Source organism: Oryctolagus cuniculus, chromosome X, assembly GCF_964237555.1.
Source record: "Oryctolagus cuniculus chromosome X, mOryCun1.1, whole genome shotgun sequence".
In the NCBI taxonomy this organism is placed as follows: Eukaryota; Metazoa; Chordata; class Mammalia; order Lagomorpha; family Leporidae; genus Oryctolagus; species Oryctolagus cuniculus.
In genome coordinates, this window is record NC_091453.1 from 129,971,059 (window position 1) to 129,994,933 (window position 23,875).

The following is a 23,875-nucleotide window of genomic DNA, read 5'->3' on the forward strand; positions in this document are numbered from 1 at the left end:
ATGAAAGTGACGGTCGACCTAGCAAGAAGAAGAGAAGGATTGTATCTCTTCTGAAGATGTCTTTTGCTGAAAAAAAAATACCTCTTTTTTAGAGATTTATTTATTTATTTGAAAGGCAGAGTTACAGAGAGATTGGGAGAAACAGAGAGAGATTTTCCATCCAGTGGTTCACTCCCCAAATAGTTGCAACTACCTGGGCTGGGCCAGGCCTAATCCAGGAGTCAGAAGCTTCATCTGAGTCTGCCACAGGCGTGTAAGGGCCCAAACACTTGGACCATTTTCTGCTGCTTTTCCCAGCTGCATTAGCAGGGAGCCGGATTGGAAGTGGAGCAGCCAGGACTCAAACCAGCACCCATATGAGATGCTGGCACTGCAGGTCATGGCTTTAACCTGCTGTGCCACAGTGCTGGCCATGGAACCATAGCCTCTTTTTTTTTTTAACAGGCAGAGTGGACAGTGAGAGAGAGAGACAGAGAGAAAGGTCTTCCTTTGCCGTTGGTTCACCCTCCAATGGCCGCCACACTGTGGCTAGTGCACCGCACTGATCTGAAGCCAGGAGCCAGGTTCTTGTCCTGGTCTCCCATGCGGGTGCAGGGCTGAACCACTTGGGCCATCTTCCACTGCACTCCCGGGCCACTGCAGAGAGCTAGCCTGGAAGAGGGGCAACCGGGACAGAATCCGGCGCCCCGACCGGGACTAGAACCCGGGGTGCTGGTGCCGCAGGCGGAGGTTTAGCCTATTGAGCTGTGGTGCCGGCCACCATAGATCCATAAATGGATCTTTTTAGAATTCTTGCAAGTCACACAGTTCTCCCTTACAACCAATCAAAATGAAGACTACTTCAGCAAAGTTTATTCCCTCTCATTTATTTGTTCGTGAAGAAAGACAATACCTTTATCAGAATCCTCCTTTTATTGTCCCATTGCATCCATCTGATTTAGGAAAAACAGAGCATAGATGCTCTCAAATCTATAGTTTATTTTGCCAAATCATTGCTTTTCTCCCCTTTCCATCTGTACTTTTAAACTGACTCTTTAGGCCCTCTTCTCCCTTGTCATCTTTTTCTAGATTTGGTATTTGACAGTTTTCGACCTGGAGCAATTTTTGCACATCGATCAATCATTAAATATTCTGAAATTTGCTTTACAAGTCACATTCCTAAAAGCAGCAATCAACTTAGCGTTCATGTGGCATGAAGTTTTAGCAAAGTGGTAGCATATATGCCATCACATACGCCACATCAATCTCAAGTAGACTGAGGGAGTGAGACCTCCTGGCACATTGGGGAGCCTCAGTTGGACAAAGTTGGAGAGGAGAGAAATGGACAGCAATCCACGGTGCATGATTTTCCTGCTATATAATCAAGGCGTCACAGTTATTTCTACTTTTATGCTGATACTCTTTTAATTTCTTCCAAAGGTGAGAAAAATGGACCCCCTCCCCCTCCTCCCGTGCACACTAGTCTCTTTTCTTAGCTTCCTGTTGTGGGGAAGGATAGGCACTACCCTTGTTTCAGTTCAAAAATTTAGAATCTCTGCGTCATCTTTTCTGTCTCCTTTCATCACTCTTTCCCTTCCTCACTCTCTGTTTGCCTCTTTCGCTCTGTCCTCCTGTCCCTGTCTACTCTTTTCTTTTGTTTTATCCATTCATCATGCACATGTTAGGCATTATGTTGCAGGCACACGGAGATCAGGCAGAGCCATGCTATTAATTTGCTCTCAGACTACAGGTGAAACGCACGAGCAAATAGACAGTGATGCTATGATATTGTAATGTTGTGTGCTCTGGCAAAGCAGAAGGAATTGGCAGAGAGCAGATTAAGGGTTAAGGGAAAGATGAGGCTAGGGATCCCCACCAAGCAGGCTGTGGAGTAAGCACTAAAGCCGTCCCCAGCTGTTCACCCTGTCAGTGTCTGCTTCTGATCGCCGTGGGATGGGCACAATGGTAACCTCCGTGGGAATTCCCAGGATGAGTAAGGCAGAGTCCTGCCTTCTCAGGGCTCAGACCTCTGGGGAGAGTAGCAGCGACATACACAACAGGGGTCCCTGGAACAGTGTGCCACAGGAACCCAGGGAACACAGAGGTTCATTCCTCCTGGAGGACTATGAGAAGCTTGTCGCCTCAGCTTTCTCTTTTGATACTGCAATATATTTTTCCACAGTTTAGTCAAAGGCTTGAAGAAATAGAAAAGTGTACTTGATTTGAGAAAGCCTCTGTTGCTTGTTCTACGGCAACACTGTTGTTTAACTTAGCTCCTGCTGCCACCTACCCTCTCCAGCCTACACATAGAAATCAAGTAAACTTCAGGGATTGAGAAACACAGAGCCACCTTCACGTAGCAGCGCCTGTGAGTGGGCTCTGGGGGGAACTGGAGGGGACTATCAGGGCAGTTGAAGCCTTGTTACAGGGAGAATCTTTAGAATGGAACTTCTCACTCTGTTACTTATCTATCAAGTAGCACCTGTAGACTTCTTTGTCTCTTGTCATTGTCTTGTCCTTGAGGGGACCCTAGTGATAGGTGCTTTTCCAGGTCAGACGAAATAAGAATATATTGGGTGGGGCCAGCCTTGTGGCACAGCAGGTTAAGCTGCCACCTGTGATGTCAGCATGTCGTATGAGTGCCACTTCAAGTCCAGCTGCTCCATTTCAGATTCAGCTCCCTGCTAATGCTACTGGGAAAGCAGGTGAAGATGGACCAAGTTCTTGGGCCCCTGTACCCACATGGAGTTCTAGCTCCTGGCTTCAGCCTGGCCCAGCCCTAGCCATTTGAGGAATGAACAAGTGGATAGAAGATTATCTCTCTCTCTCTCTCTCTCTCTCTCTCTCTCTCTAACTCTGACTTTCAATAAATAAAATAAATTCTAAAACTTATTTAGTACAGCAATGGGTAACTGGAATGGTGAGAAGCCAGTACGGCATGGCTATCAAGAGATGGGCTTTTGAGCTTCATGTAACTAGACACAGATCCCAGCTCCATTCCTTGACCTTGGGCAAATTGGTTGACGTCTCTGACTCATTTTCCTCATCCATGAAATGGAGACATCAGTGTTTATATCAGGCAATCTTTGGAAAATTTGCTAAGACTCGTGCAACATCCACAGTAGGGTGCATAATGCCCAGTATGTACAACATAGTGCTGTCATTATGAGGATCATGCAAGACTTGGAGCATAGCCACCTGAGCCTTTGCTTACTCAATTCCCACAAGGCAAAGTAGCCAACAGACATTTTTTGCACTAGCAATACAACTTGCACATGTCACACACTCCTTTTCTTTGCTTCCCTATGAGTACTCTCCTTGTATGATCTGTCTCATCCTCTCTCATGGTTTCAACTGTCATCTATATTCTCAGACTCTCAGATCTTTGGTTTCAGTCTAGACCTCTGGCCTGAGTATTCGGGTTCGTATACTCAGCTGTTTTCTGCTTATCTGGACTCATATGTCCCTTAAACATATGTCAGGTTGAGATGCAGCGAACATTCTCAAGGAGACTTCAATCATAGGGAAAATTTTACTTATTCTCTGAGACAACTAAAGGAGGCTTCAAGGAGAAAGTTGTGTGAGTCAAGCCTTTAAGTAAGGGTATGATTTCAATTCAATGTTGAGAGGAGAGGGGAAGCAGTCAAGTGAAAGACCGATGCATGGAGGCAGGAAAGCTTCAGGGTAGACCGGAGTGAGCCAGGTGTGCTTCTGGACCTTCAAGTCTTCTTTCACAATGTGCTTTCACTCTCTAGTAAATCCCCAGCTTCCGATGACTTCTTCACATCGCGATGAGTGAAAGTTGCAGAAAATCATCCCCGTCTTGCCCTGGGATGTCTGGAGCCAGACTGGAATTAACTAGTTCCTCCCCAGCTGTGGTTCCCAGCCTAAGGACCTCATAGATGGCTCCATGTTCAACCACAGGCCACACGGCCACAATCCCACCTGGTCTGATGACACCAAAATAAATAGTGAGGACTTGTCTCCATTACTTCTGATTCTCACCAGGCTCCGTGGAATAAATGAATGAATGTGCAATATCATCTACAGATGGCACTCAATAATCCTTGTTGATATGAGGGACTCCATTTTGATAGAAATAAACATGGAAACTGAGTTTTATTTCAACGAAAACACTTCACCTACAAAGTGAGAGGCAGACAGCCTGAGTGATAACCACAATTGTTTACTGCTTGCTGAATACATACCAAAGGTGCCCACCCTCTTACGGTGATTGTTATGGCCTCAGGTACAATGGCAAACAACTGATCCTAACAGTACATGCAGAAGTCACTTGCAAGTGTTAAGTGGTAAGATTTATGTATTTATTTGAAGGAGAGAGAGAGAGAGAGAGAGAGAGAGAGAAGAGAGATATCTTCCATCTGCTGGTTCACTCCCCAAATGGCCACAGCATCTGGGACTGGGGCTGGGCCAGGCTGAAGTCAGAAGCCTGGTGCTCCATCTAGGTCTCCCACATGGGTGGAAGGGGCCCAAACACTGCAGCCATCTTCTGCTGCTTTTCTAGGCACATTGGCAAGGAGCTGGATTGGACGTGGAGCAGCTCAGACTCAAGCTGGCACTCTGATATGGGATGCCCTCATGCAGGCAGCAGCTTAACTCACTGTGCCGTAACAAAGTCCCACAAGTATTTTCGAACTGTTTGAATTCAACCACACTATCCAGCACTTTGCAAAGAGCTGGCCAGTTGGTTAGTGGGACAGACCAGTAATTCTTAGAGGTACATTGATGTTTCAAAGACAGAGAAGATGCAGAGGCAGAGAAAGTCCATGGCATTTCTTCCAAGAGGGAAAGATCAGTGCTGTCCCTGTTGGATAAGTACACAACAAATTATTTCAGTGCTCCACCCGTACCTTACCATACCCACAGGCTAGATTTAGCTTGGTTAGCTACTCCGGGGGGTGGAAAACTCCCTGCTGTCAAAGAGTTCAAGCCAGGCTGGATAGCTACATGGTAAGGACTTGATGAGGACATTCAGGCATCTGAACATCCAAAGGGAGTGATTGTTCGTTACCTCAGACAGTACAGTCCTAAGACCACGGTAGTTTCGAACGATCAATTGCGCACTTGTGAAAATCTCAGAATCAAGCTTGTAATCAGGACCACCTGTACAGTGATTATTAGGTAGCCTTTTTCAGGGCCACACACAAGCTGAAACAGGGATTCTGGCAGCAATTAGATAAATGGGGGGATTCTTGTGTGGCTTAGGCCTTAAATCCCTTGCGATCTCACTTCTTGAGCCTTTTTTCTCTAGTACTGTGTGCTTGTTTTTGTCCTTTTCATTCGGTGTACATGGGAGCAAGCAGGGCTGAGCAGGCAGGAAATTAGAAGATTGGGTGCTGGCTTTAAGGTTTACTTACGCCTTGAGGGCCTGATTCCCCAGCTGCTCATCAGTCCCCTGGGCATGCTGCTGGCCTAATGCCCGGGGTTTCATCAAGAGAAAAATCTATTTGGTAACGAAAACTGGAGTGCTATCCACAAGTTTTCCATCTGTAAACTGGACATCTCTGCCATTTGGAAATGTTTTCAGGGTTTCGAGTTCCCAGAACTTGCGCGGCGTGGCTGGTGATAAAATGAATGTCCTCATCAGCCTACCTCTTGTGTCCCAGCTGGTACCTGCAGCAAATTGCTTTGCTAACTTCCTCCCTGCTTCCCATCTTTTCTCTCTTCTTCCCTCACTCCCCCTCTCTTTTCTTCTTCCTTCTCCTTCTCTTTTCACCTATGAGTATTTCCATTGAATGTCAATAATTGGTTCCTAGTTTTCTAACTTTTTTTCACTCCATTCTTTTTTCGTTCTCAGACTAAACAGGAGAGGGAGGAGGAGGCGGGGTGGGAGAGTGGGTGGGAGGACAGGTACAATGGGAAGAATCACTGTGTTCCTAATGTATTTATGAGATACGTACAAATAAAAAATAAAAAGTAATTTCTTCCTTATTTTATTCCTATTCATGCAGGCTGCTGTCCTCTTACACCATGGTATGAGGAAATTATCTTAGGAGTTCATCAATGACATTTTCCTGCAAGGTAGTGCATGGCGAGGACCATCTTGAAGCCTTCAAGGAATTCTGCATAGTCGGTCCAGCAGTGTGGAAACGTGGGTACTACTTCTTCAGACTTCAGTATCTTCCAGCTTACTGACCTTCCCTCAGGTATGTATAATTTGCTGCTAAACTGACACATTCAGCTGTTAATTTTCAGTAACTGTATTTTTCAATCTTAGAATATCCATTTAATTCTTCTGTATGATTCTCGGTTCTCTGCTCATAGCCTCTATTTTGCCATGTGACTTCTTGGGTCTGTTCATCATGGTTATTTTTAAAGATCATGTCTGCTGTCTCTTGGTTTTTAGTTACCTGATTTTGTTTTCTGCTGTGCATGATACTCTTTAAGTTTTATTTATTTGAAAGGCAGCCACAGAGAGAGAGAGAGAGTAGACAGAGATCTTACAACTAGTGGTTTCCTCCCCAAATGCCCAAAACAGCTAGGACTGTGCTAGGCCAAATCCAGAAGACAGGAACTCCATCTGAGTCTCCCACATGGGTGGCAGGGACCCAATTACTTGATCATCACCTGCTGCCTCCCAGGGCACGAACTAGCAGGAACCTGATGCAGGCAGCCTAAGTGGCATCTCTAACTGCCATGCTAAATGCCTGCCCATTGATAATTTCTTATTAAATACTGAACATTGTTTATGAATATATGAAGAAGTAATCTGAGGAGCTGGCTGATTGGTATTCTTAAAGACAGAATTTGGGGCCTGGCTTCTCTACTTCCAATCCATGTCCCTGCTAATGCACCTGGGAAAGCAGGAGAGGATGGCCCAAGTGCTTAGGCCCCTGTACTTGTGTGGGAGACCTGGATAAAGCTCCTGGCTCCCTGGCTGTGGATCAGCCCAGCTCTGGCCTTTGTGGCCATTTAGGGAGTGAACCAGCAGATGGAAGATTCTCTCTCTCTCTCTCTCTCTCTTTCTCTCTCTACTCTCTCTCTCTTTGCCTGTGCCTCTCTGTAACTCTGCCTTTCAAATTTTTCAAAGAGAAAAAATAGAGAATTTACTTGAATTCTCACAATGTAGTATGGTAGGAGCAGGTGATCTAAATCTAAGGAGTGCTTGAACCAATTAAAAACTGGGCTTCAATCTTTGAGAGCATTGGCAACCTTCTCGTTTCCTCCTAAATCTAGTTGTAGCCCTTTGGGGATCTCAACTGAAAACCTGCTTACCAGATCTCCTCTCGATTGGCCCTGATTGCCAATGTTAGTTTCTCCAGCCTCAAAGACAATCAGAACCCTGCTCAGCCTCTTAGCCACTGCTTGGAATTGGCATAGGCCTTGAGGACAAAAGTGGTACCAACTGAAAAACCAGGGACATTTGGGGGCCTCCGGCAACTTCTTCAGTGGCCTGTGAACCAACATGGCTTTGGGCTCAGGCTTTCCAAGCCTCCTTTGCTCCTTTCCTGCATTGCTTGAAGGCATCCAACCCCAACACTGGCTTCCAGACCTTGTCATGCTGGAGTCAGGGGACTGAATGGAGCTGAGGATAGCTCGCAGGACCTGAGTGTTCCTAGCCAGGGAGTTGGGTTGCAAAGCAGCCGCTAGGCATCATCCTGGAGGGAGCCCCCTGTTTTGCATGGTTCTTTTGCATTCTGTGTACTGCAGAAGGCTGGGAGGACCTGGGTATTTGTTGGGCTGTGTATACTGTGTGTACAGGTGAATTGGTGGCTGCAGTGACAACGGCCAACTTCCAATAAAGTCATAAGTCTTTAAAATTAAAAAAAAGTGGTGCCAATTGTCAAACTGTCAGGTTTATCTCTCTGTGTGCCCCTTCTGTTTGGCACCCCGGTCTCTTAAGTGCTTGTCGGATTGGTAGCTCTACAGTGTTGTTAAGCAGATGTTTTCCCCTTTTTTCCCCAGCTCTTCCAGTTGTTCTCAGCTGGAAGACTGATCTTCGACAAGCCATTCTGGCATTCTCTGAAGTGAAGAGCTTCCTATGTCCTTTTCACTTGATCCCAGTAATCTTCGGTGATTTTACGAAACACAAGAGGTCTTCAGCTCATCTTGACTCTTTTCTGCCAGAGACTTGGAGTAAACCACTTCTCCAAGAAGCTCAGGCAGGTTTGGGTGAGAATTAGCATCTACAGACCACAGGCTGTGCAGTAGGAATGTCCTTTGCTACCAGGCTGCACTGTCTCTTTGTCTTTGTAGTGGACACAGCTAGGAAACATGGGCCTTTTAGAACTCCAAAACTGAAGAGTTCAAACTGAACATTTGAATGAATGAGAAAGAATATAATACATTTTGCTGAATGCTTTTTTATTTTATAATATCTCTTTTCTCTTGTGCTGAGAATATTCCTAATAACATTTACATTATTATTTACTTGATGTATTCTAATGTGTATGCCTATGCACATATTCATAATTTGTTTTATTCTCTTTGTGTTAAAATAATAATAATACCATCAAAGCTGATTTCAAAAGACTGACTGTAATTTAATACTTCTTTCTGTTTCTTTGTCTTCAGCATGTATTCCACCAGGGATATGCAATCCAAACACTGTTTCAAAAATCTTCAAATTATTCTATTCTGTACGATTATGCCATCAACTTGATATACAGATAGGTTTGCTTATTTAAATTTGTATTCAAATTTAAGGGGGATTTTTTCTTTGATTTAATTTTGCTTTAAAATTATATAAAATATTAACAGGTATAAGTCAAAAACACAAAACAAAAAGATTTTGAGATTTAGCTTCCATCTGTGTCTTCTCTCTCCATTCTTTATTTTCTCTCTGTTCACCTACAGGCAACTGCTTTCTGTTGCTTTTCCAGTGATTCTTTCACTATTAAGTTTTGAAAAGACACACACACACATATTTGTATGTATACATCCACACTTCTTCACACAAAAGCTTTCCTCTTATAGACGTTCTTCTGCATCTTCCCTTCTTACTTGGCCGTATGTCTTCAATAGATATCATCGTCAAGACCCTCCTCATTTATCTTTCAGTTCAACATTGTATAGCTAGACTTCAGTTTATTCAACCAACTCCTTACTGATGGACATTAGGTTGTTTTCGAACATTTGCTGTTGCAGATAGTGCTGCAACAAAGAGCCTTGCATATTCAGCTTCATATCTTCTGGATACATTCACAGACACAGAATTGTTAACTCAAAAGGTTATGCAATGTGGCTAGATATCACTAAATTCTTCTACATAGATACCATGCCATTTAAACACAAACCTTTTTGAAGCACAAACCTGACCTGTCAGAAATTCTGTGGGATTTTTGTGGCCCTCAGGATGAAATCCCACCTCCTCATCGAGGGCTAAAAGACTGGCTGCGAACTTACACTGTCAATCCCTTGCTCACTATGCTGCCTGAGGGCGCTCTCTCTCTCTCTCTCTCTCTCTCTCTCTCTCTCTGTCTTCCTCATATGCTGGAACCCCTTTTTCCCTTTCTTTGCTGGCTTCCCACTGACTCTGAAGGACTCAGTTTAGCTGACACCTATTCCCAGCCACTGTCCTTCCCCAGACAAGGTTTGTTGCTGTCACGACTCCTGGGACTCTCCTGATCGCAGAACCCACCCCTGCATGCAGGGACAGTGGCTTCTCAAAAAGCCCCTCCCCCACACTGGACTGTGACCTAGTGGAAAGCGGGGGCTGTGCCGACTGCAGAAGGGCCTCAAAGGGCTTTCTGCAGAGCAGTGACACACTTAGGGCTCTGCTGCAGATTGGGGTTTTGGGACTGGGTGTGGAAGGACTAGAGGGAGCCAGTGCCTAGACAAGGAATGAGTTGCTGTTCGGAAAAACAGCAGTGGGGATAGGGAGGAGGAGGATAACAATTTGGGATTCATTTTGAAATTCCACATAGACTTAGTGATGGTTGGGTGTGGCACCTGAGCGAGATGGGAGAATTGAGGCTGATTCTGTTTTTCTTTTTGACCAACTGAAGGAGAGAAAGAGGAGAATGAGACCATTTTTAAAAAAGATTTATTTATTTATTTGAAAGAGTTATGCAGAGAGAGGAGAGGCAGAGAGAGAGAGAGAGAGATCTTCCATCCGATGGTTCACTCCCCAGATGGCTGCAACAGCCGGAGCTGTGCCGATCCGAAGCCAGGAGCCAGGAGTTTTTTCCAGGTCTCCCATGCGGGTGCAGGGGCCCAAGGAGTTGGGCCATCCTCTACTGCTTTCCCAGACCATAGCAAAGAGCTGGATTGGAAGAGGAGCAGCCGGGACTAGAACCGGCACCCATATGGGATGCTGACGCTTCAGGCCAGGGCGTTGACCCGCTTCGCCACAACGCCAACCCCAAGGAGGCCATATTTAAGGACAATGAATTCCATTTGGACACGCTGAGCCTGAGGTGCCCATGGAACATCCCAGTGATGACAATAAGCTATCTTTCGGCCTGTGGTGTTCTGTGCACTTCACACATAACAAATAACACATAGCAAAGCAAATTTACTGTGGCCTCTTGGAAATCCGGAAGCCACACATGGCCACTACAGCCACCATCTCAGCTCCCCAGGTGGATGTCTAATAGGCATCTCAAGTTAAACCAGGCCAAAACTCATGTCCTCAGTGCCAAGCACATTTGTCTGGAGTGGCAGTGAAGAACTCTGACCTTGAAGTAGATAGCCTGGGTTTGTAACTTTACCATGACTTTGGCAACTCGGTCTTTATGTCTTAATTTCCCACTGGAAAAATGGGCATTGATAATAGTGGTACCTACCTCATTGGTTTGTTAGGATGCTTAAATCCATTCATGTACACAAAGCACTTAAACACTGCCTAGCACAGGGGGAATCCTATGTATTTTTCCCAATAGCGCCCCCAAAGCCACTCCTGGTCAGGCATTCCTTGGCTATACTCATAACAAAACTTACATTCCATCCTTGATGCTTCTCTTTTTCCTCACTCTATAAATCCCATTCATCAGTAAGTCTTAGGGCTACTTCCAAAGTGTATAGCAAGTGCAACCAACCTCAGCTGTGTTCATGACTTGCCTGGATGGCAGCAACAGCCTCCTACTTGCTCTCACTCACTCAACTCCTGTGCCTCTCTGTGCACTCTTTTGTCGGCAGCCAGAAGAAACTTCAAAGCAGTTCTCAAAGACAGCACTGACCCGCTCGTCCCTGTTGCAAGCCCATTCATCTGAGGACCTGCACATGGAGGCATCCGGCCACAGGTCAGATTCCAGCCTTCTTCTCCTGGACCCCTTTGCATCCCTACTAGCACGCACACTACACTGGCAGCCACGGTGAAGCCTGCAGCTGGTGCACTCCTGAGAGCGTGCCAGATCTTCTTATGCGTTGCAGTCTTCCCCAAGTCTCAGCTGCACCAACTCACTGCACGGTAACGTTGGCAAATCTTCACATTGGCCACAACTTTCTAGTTGTCACTGAGAAAAGACATCACACAGGGACGCGCACTTGCTGCAGTTCTCAGCAGCGTGTTTCCCACATGTTCATTTTTCATCAGCTTTCCTTGCACTGTGTCACGTCGAAAGTGGAGATGGTTTCAGATCTCCAGCTTTCCCTTATCCGGCCTGCTTCTCGAGGTCAGCGTGCAGATGATGGGGCACGCTGGTGGCTTTGGGGATCAGCGGCCTCTCCCTGCATCCCAATGCCCAGGCTCCTGGCGCCCCACAAGGACCTGGGTGCCCAGAGAGCCCCTGCTTGTCTTTCCCCAGCCGGCACCCTCGGGCAGCTCAGAACAGCTCTGCAGTGCCACCCAGAGGCTGCCAGTGCCAGGCGGCAGAGAACATTTTTTTGTCCGAGCGCAGCCTTGCGGGGATTTCTGGGCTCTGGCTGGGACTTGACAGGCTGGGAAGGACAGTAGGCTCAGCTGTACTTGCAGGTCATTTCTGGGTGTGCGGTTGAACATTCAGTCCGCCCGGAGTCTGTCTCCGGTAGCTGCCTCCCTGCGGGGCTCACGCACTCCAACTCAGAAAGTTCTAGAAAAACCCTGGAACCACCAGAAACCTTTAAACCTAAGGCAAGGGTTTACACAGCAGAGTAAGTCCTGTCACACACCCAGGCACAGGAGCCATTCAGTAGATGAGATAAAGAGCATTCCTTAGGGAAGCCGAGCAGTGGGGCCATCAGTGCGGGCATTGGGACAGCTGGCTAGACTTGCCCACCTCGCCCCATGAACTCCAATCACACTCTGAGGGATAAAGAGTGCCATACCACACCAGCAAAAAGTAGCAGTAACTGCTTGTGCATGCTTGCAGTGGGCAGCTGATTCTAAATGCAGTACCGGGGCCAGCATTGTGGCATAGCGGGTAAAGCCGCCACCTGCACTGCCGGCATCCCATATGGGCGCTGGATTCTGTCCTAGTTGCTCCTCTTCCAGTCCAGCTCTCTGCTGTGGCCCAGGAAGGCAGTGGAGGATGGCCCAAGTGCTTGGGCCCTGCACCCACATGGGAGACCTGGAGGAAGCACCTGGCTCCTGGCTTCGGATCAGTGCAGCGCACCAGCCATGGCGGCCATTTGGGGGGTGAACCAACGGAAGGAAGATCTTTCTCTCTGTCTCTCTCTCTCTCTCTCACTAACTCTGCCTGTCAAATAAAAAAAATTCGTACGTAACCATACAACCAAAATAACATACTGGTAAAACCACCACATATAAAAAAGACAGCCATTAATGCCCTTACTATATAAGGAACTGTTACAAATCAATAGCAAAAAGACAAACACTCCATTGGGAAAGTTGGAAAAATACATACAAAGCAACTCAAAAAAGGACATGTTACTGAGAAATCTTATGAAACATTTAGCCTTAGTAGTAATCAAGGGAATGATCATTAAAATGTGAGACTACATTGTTTCCGACTCCTGCAATGGACAAAAACCTCAGAGCAGAACTAACCCAGGGAGGAGGCAGCATGGGAACTCTGGCAAGGCCTTGCTGGATGGCAATTCAGTGTCACAGAGTAAAAGCCTTCAGAAACATTGCACATCCTTGTGCCCACTGGTGTCACTTTTTAGACTTTATTGTAAGTGTGCAAAGGTTTAACCACCCGGGAATATTTGCAGTAGCCTTATTGTTAACAGGAGTGCAAAAAGGAATGACTCAAGTAAGTTTACATTTAAAATATGTGTTTTTTTTTTGACAGGCAGAGTGGATAGTGAGAGAGAGAGACAGAAAGGTCTTCCTTTGCCGTTGGTTCACCCTCCAATGGCCGCTGCGGCCGGCGCACCGCGCTGATCCAATGGCAGGAGCCAGGTGCTTCTCCTGGTCTCCCATGGGGTGCAGGGCCCAAGCACTTGGGCCATCCTCCACTGCACTCCCTGGCCACAGCAGAGAGCTGTCCTGGAAGAGGGGCAACCGGGACAGAATCTGGCGCCCCAACCGGGACTAGAACCCGGTGTGCCGGTGCCGCAAGGCGGAGGATTAGCCCAGTGAGCCGCGGCGCTGGCCTTACATTTAAAATAAAACAAGGGTGTTGTGGTGCAACGAGTTAAGCTGTTGCTTGCGACGCCTGCATCCTGTATCACAGTGCTGGTTCAAGTCCTAGTTCTTGTCCTCCTGATCCGTGCATCCTGGGGGGCTCAGGGGATGGCCCAAGGACTTGAGTCCCTGCTACCCAAATAGGAGACCTGGATTGAATTCCCAGATCTAGGCTTTGCCTTGGCCCAGCCCCAGCTATTGCAGGCATTTGGTAAGTGGACCAGAAGATGGAAGATATTCTCTCGCCCCACCCCCATCTCTCTCTCCTGTCTCTGTCACTCTGCCTTTCAAATCAGTACATAAATAAGCTTTAAAAAATAAGATTGAAGGGGGCTGGTGCTGTGGCGTAGCAGGTAAAGCCTCCATCTGCAGTGCTGGCATCCCATATGGATGCCGATTCGAGTCCTGGCTGCTCTACTTCTGGCCCAGCTCTCCCCTATGGCCTGGGAAGGCAGTAGAAGATGGCTCCAAGTCCTTGGGTCTCTGCACCAGCGTGGGGGACCCATAAAAAGCTCCTGGCTTCGAATTGGCACAGCTCTGGCCATTGCGGCCAGTTGGGGAGTGAACCAGCAGATGAAAGATCTGTTTCTGCCTCTCCTTCTCTCTGTGTGTAACTCTGATCTTCAAATAAATAAATAAATCTTTAAAAAATAAGATAAAGGTAGACCTTTGGGGAGTGGGTATCCTGTATCCTGCTTGGGTTTGTGTCCTGGTTGCACTTCTAATTCCAGCTTCTTGTAATGCATGTTCTGTGAGGCGGCAGCTGATCTCTCAGAGGTGGGTCCCTATCACCCACCTGGGAGATCCAGACTGAGTTTCCAGCTCCTGGCTTTGGCCTGGCCCAGCTCTGGCTGTTGTAGGCATCTAGGGAGTAAACCAGTGAATGGAAGATCTCTGTCTGCCTTTCAAATAAGTAAAAAATTAAGTAAATAATTTTCAAATATAGTTGTATTTTTGTCACCTTGGAAAGGTGTCATGCTATTTTGTTAGGCAAGAAAAGCAGCTTACAAGAAAATTGCAAGCATAACATAGTTAGCTTTATGTAAATAAAAATGATGCATGTATTACATGGATTAAAAACAGATTAGGTTATGTAACAAAATGCAGTGACTACATCAACAGGGGAAGGCGAAATAAGGGATATATGTGACTGTTTGGCTTTTTATTTTGACTTCTGGATATTTTCATTTCAGCGCAGAAATACCTTTACTGGCTCCTTCATTCTTGCACTTCCTTAGATTTTGTCTTTTCTTTTCCTTTTTTGTTCTTTATAACTGACAGAAAAATTTTACAGATTTATGGGGAATCATGTGATAATTACAACAGTAGTACAGGCATGTTGTGAAAAATTCAAACCAGGCAGAAGTGTATACACAGAAGCTTTCCCTCCCACCATTCCAGTCCCCAGAGAGGGATACTATGGACAGGTGGGTGTGTATGCATTTCCAGACATTTGTGTGCACTTATAAACATATACACATATGTATATTTTGATATAAATGAGGTCACACTAAAAGCTTTGTGCTTTAACTTGCTTTGTTCACTAAACAATATGTCAAGGCCATCTTCCCATGTCAGTACATATAGATCTACCTTATGGTTTGAAAAAACATGTATGCTTTCCAACAGCTGCATATTATTACCTTGTGCAGATACATCCCAATCCTGATTTTCTGATTGATTCTAGAGGGCTGTCAGGGTTTGATGAGGTCCAGAAAAATGGCTCACTCTGTGCATTAAGCCTGTGATTATAAAGTAAATTGAAAGTATGTGATTGTCAAAATTAAAGGGAAAAAGAAAGGGAGGAAGGAGAGGGATTGGGGAGGAAGGAGAGGGATTGAAGAGGGAGGAGGGGAGGGAAGTGTGGTTATCGGCTTAGAATTGCAGCTATGAAGCACATGAAATCTGTTCTCTTTATATTAATAAAAATGGCTCACTCCGTGATTAAAGAAAAGCAGGCCAGAGATTGGGGAATTTCTGGTGTGTTTGTCCTGTCCAGGTCTCCAGACTTGGAGAGGAGACTGCTATCAGAGCAGAATTCTGAGATGCCAGTGACATTTAGAGAAGAAAAAAAAATAAAACTAAAAATAAAATCAATCACAACAAGTGTCATGGCATTGAAAGAAACTGTCTTTTTAAAAACTTGTCATAAACATTTATTAACTAATTCCTTTCTTTTTCATGTGGCCATTCAGTGTACATTATTTAGTAAGAGGATTGCCCTTCCCCACTGTGTAATTTTAGAGACTTTGGATTCTGTCCCATTGGTCCAGGTGTCTATTTTTATGGCAGTTCTGTAGTGCTTTGATTAGTATATCTTTATTATGTAGTTTCAAATTAGGACGCTTGCCGTCTTCAGCTTTGACGAAATTTCCCTGTAATGTCCTCCTCCCCATTCAAGTGACCTGCTCTCGGAGTACGACCTCCTGAGTCTGGCTTTGAGATGACCAATTCCTCTGCCTTCTCTTATGGATGATGAAAAGTGGGCCCAGAGAGAAGGACTAAGGCCAGCAGGGAGTCGATGGCAGAAAAAAGGCCTTAGACTCAGAGAATCTGATTCCTGATCACCAATCCCTCTCCTTCCCTTTCCTTCTTTTATTTTTCTATTTACGAAGACTATCTCAGGAATAAAACTTATTTTTCCATTATTAATCATGAAAAATTTGAACAGTAAATATAAAAGTCGAAGGAAGAAAGAGACACAGTCCACTACCTTTCTATGGCACAGTTTTCCCGTGTCTCTCTGTACCTCCTGACTTTTATCTGTCTGGGGATTTCACTCCTTTTGCACAGTTTCAGATCCACTGCGAGTGTCTATTCTTATTTCTGGCACACCTACATGTGCATATATGTAATTTTCATTTTGGTCTCTCACATCTGTGGATTCAGAGCAGGCAGGAATATACTGCAGTGTGTGCAGTTCACTATCTTTAGGCCAGAAATTGCATGCATTTTTTAATCAAGAGATTTGTCGCTCAGCTTTGGGCCCAAGTGTTCCGTGGAAGCATTGGGCATTTTAGTTTTGCTTACTTTTTGGACTTAGTTCCGAGGGTATGGACTCCAGACAAGAATAGCTCCCACTCAGCTCCACATCAGCATCTTTAGCGAAGGGAGAGCCCCACCACTGTGGCTGTCCCAGGACCTCCTACAGTTGCACTAAGTCTTTTGCCTATTGGGCAGGGCACGCACTCGCACTTCCAAGGTTAAGAGGACTCTGAATGAATGGGCAGTTAATGGCTATCGGGTACCCTGAACAGCCTCTGCTCACCATAAGCACATAAGTGTTTGCTAAATACAACATCAAAGTTGGTACAACCACCAGGTTCTACCACCCAATTTATCAAGTTCCATAAAAAATCACTGGTCTATCTGCTTAGTGACTGTCTTCCTGTGACGGCCTGCCCCAAAAATGTCCCCACCTGGAAGCAGCTCACGTCCCCACACCTGCAGTCGCCTTTGTTATAGAGATATGCCCATGCGGCCCAGGCTGTACTTCTGCTCCTGAGTATAGATTGTTGGAAAAGTCACACCCAGTGATTCAGTGGCATGCCATACCTCACTCCGGTGGGTCCTGGATGGGCTGCCTTCCTGTTTTATAATAGCAAGGCCACTTTACTTTCATGTGAAAGATGCCCCCAATACAATTCCTAATAAAAATAAGAAGCCAGGGCTGGCCTTGTCCTGCGACACCAGCATCCCACATGTGTGCCAGTTTGTCTTTCCACTGCTCCACTTCTGATTCAGCTCTCTGTAATGTGCCTGGGAAAGCAGCAAAGATGGTCCAAGTATTTGAGCTCCTGCCACCCATGTAGGAGACCTGGATGGAGTTTCTGGCTCATGGTTTCAAGTTGGCCCAGCCTGGATTCCTTTAGGCATTTGGGGAGTAAACCAGCAGATGGAAGATCTCTCTCTCTCTCTCTCTCTCTCTAACTTGGACTTTCAAATAAACAAATAAATCTCTAATAAAAAAATGAAAAGTAAGAAGCTCTTTGGGAAGAGGTCTAGAAAGAAAGCTTACAGCACTGGCCTCAGATATTCACTGAAGACAAATGTCTTTAAAGGTAGCTGTCCATGGTGAATCTAAGGAGATGGCAGTTCAGCTGCAGAGCATACAGGATACAACAACTAGCCAAAAGACAACTCAATCAGGAGAGAAAATGCACGGAGCGCCACACCTGCATGGACCCATCGCATTGCCTTTTCCTGCTGGCATTCAGTCATTCCTGCATTTCTGCTTGGTGTCAGCAACTGCTGCCTCCACTCCCTCAGTTTTTTACTGGTGAAATGGCAGCAGAGGAAATATTATTACCTTGGTTCTTTGTCTCACATGGAAGAAGAGTTTCCAAGCAGACAAGCAGAGAGATTTAAAAGCAAGATTTATTAGAGACTTCCAGCCAGAGCAGCGTGGAGGGGGACTCCAAGAGTGGGAAAAACCTGGAGGGGCCTGTGGTACTGGGTTTTTAAGCACAATTTTGGGGGAGGAAAATACTTATATTGACATTCAGTTACAAGGCTGGGACAAACCTATCAAAAGACCTGATTTGCAATCCTTTATCCTGTCTGGCTTGTACATGATAAAACAAAGAGCCATCAGAAGGGTGGGATGCCTAATTTACTTTACAGTAAACTGGGAGCTCAGAAGGAATCCCTGTTCCCTTGCTAGTCTCTCGATAAGGCTGGATGCTTTCAAGAATCGGGCAGATGGTTTTGATCTTGCTAAAGACAACTTTTGGGAGAAATAAAACATTTTGTGCCCCCCAAACTCCACTGGGACCACCCTGACCACCCACCAACCCGTCTGACTTGTCACAGTTTCACTCTTACAATAGCCTGGGGATAGAGGAGCATGGCCCTGTGGAAAGATCACTAGCTCTATTTATGGGACCCAGAGACCCAAACAGTACAAGAGATGCAGGGCTGATGCACATCTTCCAGGCCAGGAGAAGAAGGCCCCTGGCTGGATGATTTCAAGGACAGCAAGATTTGGGATATAACTAAAGGCTGAATTCAACAATGCTTTACTTCTAGAAAGCACCCTGTCTCAATTTAAAAAAAGAGTGAGAGACAAAACGACTTGGAGATGGTGCAAACCCATGTGACTAGTTATTACAGAGCTTCAGAATCAGAGAAGCACTTAGAGAAAGAGATTGCACAGATGAAAACCCCTTTAAGTACACAATTAAGGCAGTTTAATGCAAAAATATTCACTGGGCCTTTCAACGACTAATCACCCCTATTTACAAAATGATTTCTCTTCCATTACCTCATTTGCTGCCCACAGCAGCACAATGAGGGACAAAGGGTAGAACCGATTATCCTCACTTGTGAGATGAGCAAATTGCTGTGGTGAGCGAAAACGCAACAGCAAGAGAAGAGGGCAGCACTGCTGGGCCTAGAACCAGGGCCGGGACCTTCACATCCCTCAGGCCTGTGCCTCCTACAGTGCAGATGTGAGATGAGCACGCCTCCAATCAGAAGCAGTGTTTTTAAGGTACTGGGAAGCTGCATGCTGTGGAGGAAGAGGGCACTCTGTCCCAGTGCAAACACACACCACGGATTGTCCCCAGCCCACTGTGCCCGTTGTGAACGGGCACTACATGATGCAAAGGAGTACACGTTACTCATGTTGACTCCTGGGGTAGGTAGGGTCCGTTGGTCTGCTCATTTCACAGGTGGGCATGTAGAAGCACTGAAAGGGGAGGTATCTCACCCAAGGTTGCACAGCCAGCAAGCTGAGATTTGAACCCAGCTGGTCTGATTCCAATAATGTCATCTACAAATCTTTGTTTTATTGCCTGCTGTGTAGAGCTGCTTTTGCATTAGTGAACTTTCAGAGAAGAAGTTAACTGGATTTATTGCAATCATCTTGTTTGAGCTGGGCCATTGTTTCAGCCCACCCACCAATTATTGGAAAATTGTTCCTTCAGTTGGTCAGAAATGAAGTCTTCCAAGGGTTTCCTCTGTGAGGGTATCAAAGGGATTAGAATAAGCAAACCCTGGGGCAGGCGTTGAGGTCCGCCTGTGAGCCAGCATCCCATATGAGTGCCAGTTTCAGTTCTGGCTGCTCCACTTCTGGTCCAGCTTCCTGCTAATTGCCTGTGAGAGCAGCAGAAGATGGCCTAAATAGTTGGTTCCCCGTACCCACATGGGAGACTCAGATGGATTCCAGGTTCCCGGTTTTGGCTTGGCCCAGACCTGGCCGTGGCAGTCATCTGGGGAGTGAACCAGCAGATAAAAGATCTCTCTCTCTCTCTCTCTCTCTCTCTGCATTTCAAATAAAGAAATAAACCTTTCAAAAATAAATATGTGAATCCTAAGGTGGAGACTGAAATGAGCAAAGCAGCTGTCACTAGGGCAGCTGCCCCAATCCAGCCTTTTGTTCCTCCCCTTACATGCCAGACAGTATCCTGTGGGTTTTGTCTCTCTCCATAGAGAAGATTAGGAACAGCACTGGTGCACGAGTGGATTTTTACCCATTTTTCCTGAGTGCATCTCACAAGGAGTACCTAGAGTAAGACAAAGATACTTGTTTTGCTAAGAAATAAAACATCTGGGTTCAGTTTAGCATCTGCCTTCTGGGAGGGTCTTCCCCACTCCATAACCAAGCCTATGGGCAGGAGAGACAGGCCAAGGGCTTTTCCCACTCGGAAGGCTAATGTATGCACATTGCAGACAAATTGCAAAACCATGAGAAAGGGTAAAATAAGACTCAAAGTCACCTCTCGCCCTCCCACCCTTTGTCTGCCTATATACATGATGTACACATGCTCATGCACACACACATATTGTAAACATGCTCCTGGGATTTCTACAAAATTGTCATCAAACTCAAACTAGTTTGGTTTTTTTTTGTGGTTGATTTTTTTAAAATAAACTTTTTATTTCAGAATAGTTTTAAATTTAAGAAACAAAAATTGTGAAGTTATGCGGAGTTTGCACACACCCCACACCCAGCTTCCTGTTATTAACATCTAATATTAGATGAACCATATTTGTTTAAAGATTTTATTTATTTATTTGAGAGGTAGAGTTACAGACAGTGAGAGGGAGAGACAGAGAGAGATCTCTTTCATCTGGATGCCAGTTCACTCCCCAAATGGCCGCAATGGCTGGAACTAGGCCAATCAGAAGCCAGGAGCCTGGAGCTTCCTCCTGGTCTCCCATGTGGGTGCAGGGGCCCAAGGACTTGGGCCATCTTCTACTGCTTTCACAGCCATAGAAGAGAGCTGGATTGGAAGAGGAGCAGCTGGAATTTGAACCAGTGCCCATATGGAATGCTGGTGCCACAGGTGAAGGTTTAGCCTACTGCACAACATGGGGGCCCCTTCCCATATTTTGTTTTAATCCAATCTCTCTCTATTCTTCCCACCTCTCTTGTCTCCTAGTAATCACCATTTTGTGTTGAGATTGAGTCTTTATTTTTAGCTCCCACATATGAGGGAGAACATGTGGTATTTGTGTTTCTGGGTCCAGTTTATTACACTCAACATGATGTCCTCCAGTTGCACCCATTTTCTGTGAATGGTATAATTTCTTTTTTATAGCTGAATAATATTCCAGTATGTGTATGTGAGTGTGTATGTGTGTGTATCACATTTTCTTTAGCCAGTCATCTGATGGTGGACACCTTGGTTGATTCCAGATTTTGGCTATTGTGAACAGTGCTGGTATAAACATGATGGTGCAGGTATCTCTTTGATACAATGTGTTCAAGTCTTTTGGGTATATACCCAGATGTGAGATTGCTGGACATATGGCATGTGTATTTCTAGTGTTTAAAGCAATCTTCATACTGCTTTCTTCAGTGGCTGCACTAATTTACATTCCCACCAACAGTGTATGAGAGCTCCCCTTTCTCCACACCCTCACCAGCGTGTTACTTTCTTAACAATAGCCGTTCTCACAGGGATGAGGTGACATCTATCTCTTCGTGGTTTTGATGTGTATTTCTTGAATTTTTGAAAACGTTTTTAAAGATTTATTTATTTATTTGAAAGACAGAGTTATGGGTGTGGGGGAGAGATGGAGATCTTCCATCTGCTGGTTCACCCCCAAAATGGCTGCAATGGCCGGGGCAGGGCCAGGCCAAAGCTGGCAGCCAGGAGTTTCATCCAGGTTTCCCACTTGGGTGGCAGGGGCCCAAGCATGTGGGCCATCTCTTGCTTTCCCAGGCACATTAGCAAGGAGCTGGATTGGAAATGGAACAGCTAGAATTTAAACTGGTGCTCATACAAGCTGCCAGTGTCACAGGCACCAGATTAACCCTCTGTGCCACAACACTGGTCCCAATGTATTTCTTGAGTTTTTAAAAGATTAATATTTAGATCTTTCCAATATCATTCATTAGTCTTTTGAAACATAGATTAAAACACCTCCATTACATGAATATGCAAAATCAATGGAACTAATCCCATATCATTCTGCATTTAGATAGTTTCCAAATTTTCACCATTATGAATATTACTGTATTGAATGTCCTTGACCATAATAACAGATAGATTTAGTGATCAAATACCAGACATTTTGTTAAAAACTTCACAAGGATTCAGAGCCACCATATAGATGCATTCAACAAAAGCACTAACCAAGGGACAAAGCGGTTGTTTAAATCAAGCTCATTCTTGACTGCAGTAGCCTGGAGTAAGGGGGCAGAACCTTTTCTGTGCACAAGCTCTGGACATCTGCCTCTAGGAGGAGCACTTTATCAGCAGAGCAGGGACACCTTTTTTGAATTTTCCCGAAGCGTCATACAGGTCAGCATCTTTAAGGGGACTTTCTCATTAATGCTCCAAACCTGACTATGATGAAGGCAAATGAGGAAAGTGAGACACGTTAGTTTGACGACTCCTTAGACTAGATGTCTAGAGGTAGAGCTATTTTGCACACACCTGCTGAGAGTCCTACAGAAACAAGCAGGTTTTACCCCAGCAGCAATAGAAGGGACAGATGTTTCTTCTCCCTTGTCACATTGTAAAGAAACAAATTTTAGAAAACGTGTCAGACTTGTGGGTGAAAATATCTTGTTTAATCTCTTTCTTTGCTTTATGGGGGCCAACTTTTCTTCTTGACTATTTCTGTGACTTTGTGTGTGATTATTGTGTTCCAATCTTTTACCCATTTTCCTCTAGGGAAGTCAATGTTGTTCTTCCTGATATGTAATGCTGTTTTATCTTAAGGATATTATCCCTTGGTCTGTAAAGTCTGTTGCAATAATTATATCTCTCAGCTTAGTTTCATTTCTATTTAATATATTTTATATCGTGATTGTGAATGGGAGCTTTTCCTTTCCATTATGTATTCAAACTAATTATTGTCAAATTATATCAGCAAGCTTTGGGTCTTGCAAATTTTGGTTTGTGCCCAGTCATTTTATTTTACTGAGTTCTTGTATTGGTGCCAATATTTTTTTCCAGTGGCCTCTTCCAGCATCAAAGACATGAGTAGGAATAAATCAGAGAGATATGGCTAAGGTGTTAAGGAAGGGCTAAATAAAGTAAGAAACATATTGTGTTCATCATTTGGAAAGAGCAACGCTGTAAAGATGTTCATTCTTTTCCAAACTGATCCGCAGTTTCAATAAACTTCTAATAAAAATACAGGCGTATTTCTCATGACACTTGACAAGCAGATTACAATTTTATATGGAAGAACAAATATCCAAGAAATGCCAAGGTATAAGAGGAACAAGCTGAGGGGCCTAACCTTACCAGGTATCATATCTATCTTTGTAGATCACTGGACTAGTGGGGTGGAGGGTGAGGAATGGACTACTTTTAAAATGGGAATAAAACAACTGATAAAGTATATTGAAAAAATGAAATGGGATCTCTACCTCTCACCATATACAAAAATGAAACCTGTGTGTATTAAAGGCTATTTATTTATCCCCAAGAAATGAACATTTTATTCACACACAAACCTGCACATGAGTGCTCAGAGTAGCTTTACTTATGATAGTCAAAAGCTGGAACCAGCACAAATGTTGATAAAGAGAATGCGGTACATCCGTACAGTGAAATACTACTTGCTGGCAAAAGTTACAAGCTATTTATATATGCAACAATTGGGTGGATTTCAGTGGAATTATGTTAAGGAAAAAAGTCAGTGTTAAAGATTACATATGGTATCATTGTATTATATTACATTCTCAATGTAATAAAACAATAATGACGGAGATGATGTCAGTGACTGTCAGAAGTTAGAGGTGAGGGCAAGGTAGGACAAGAGAGGATGCTGATTGAGGTGGGGTCAAATTTCACAGAGCTGTACACCCAAATGAAAAAGTCTGTATATGGGGCTGGCATTGTGGCATAGTGGGTAAAGCTGCCACCTGCAATGCTAGCATCCTACATGGGTGCCAGTTTGTAACCAGGCTGCTCCACTTCTCATCTAGCTCCTTATTAATGGCCTAGGAAAAACAGCAGA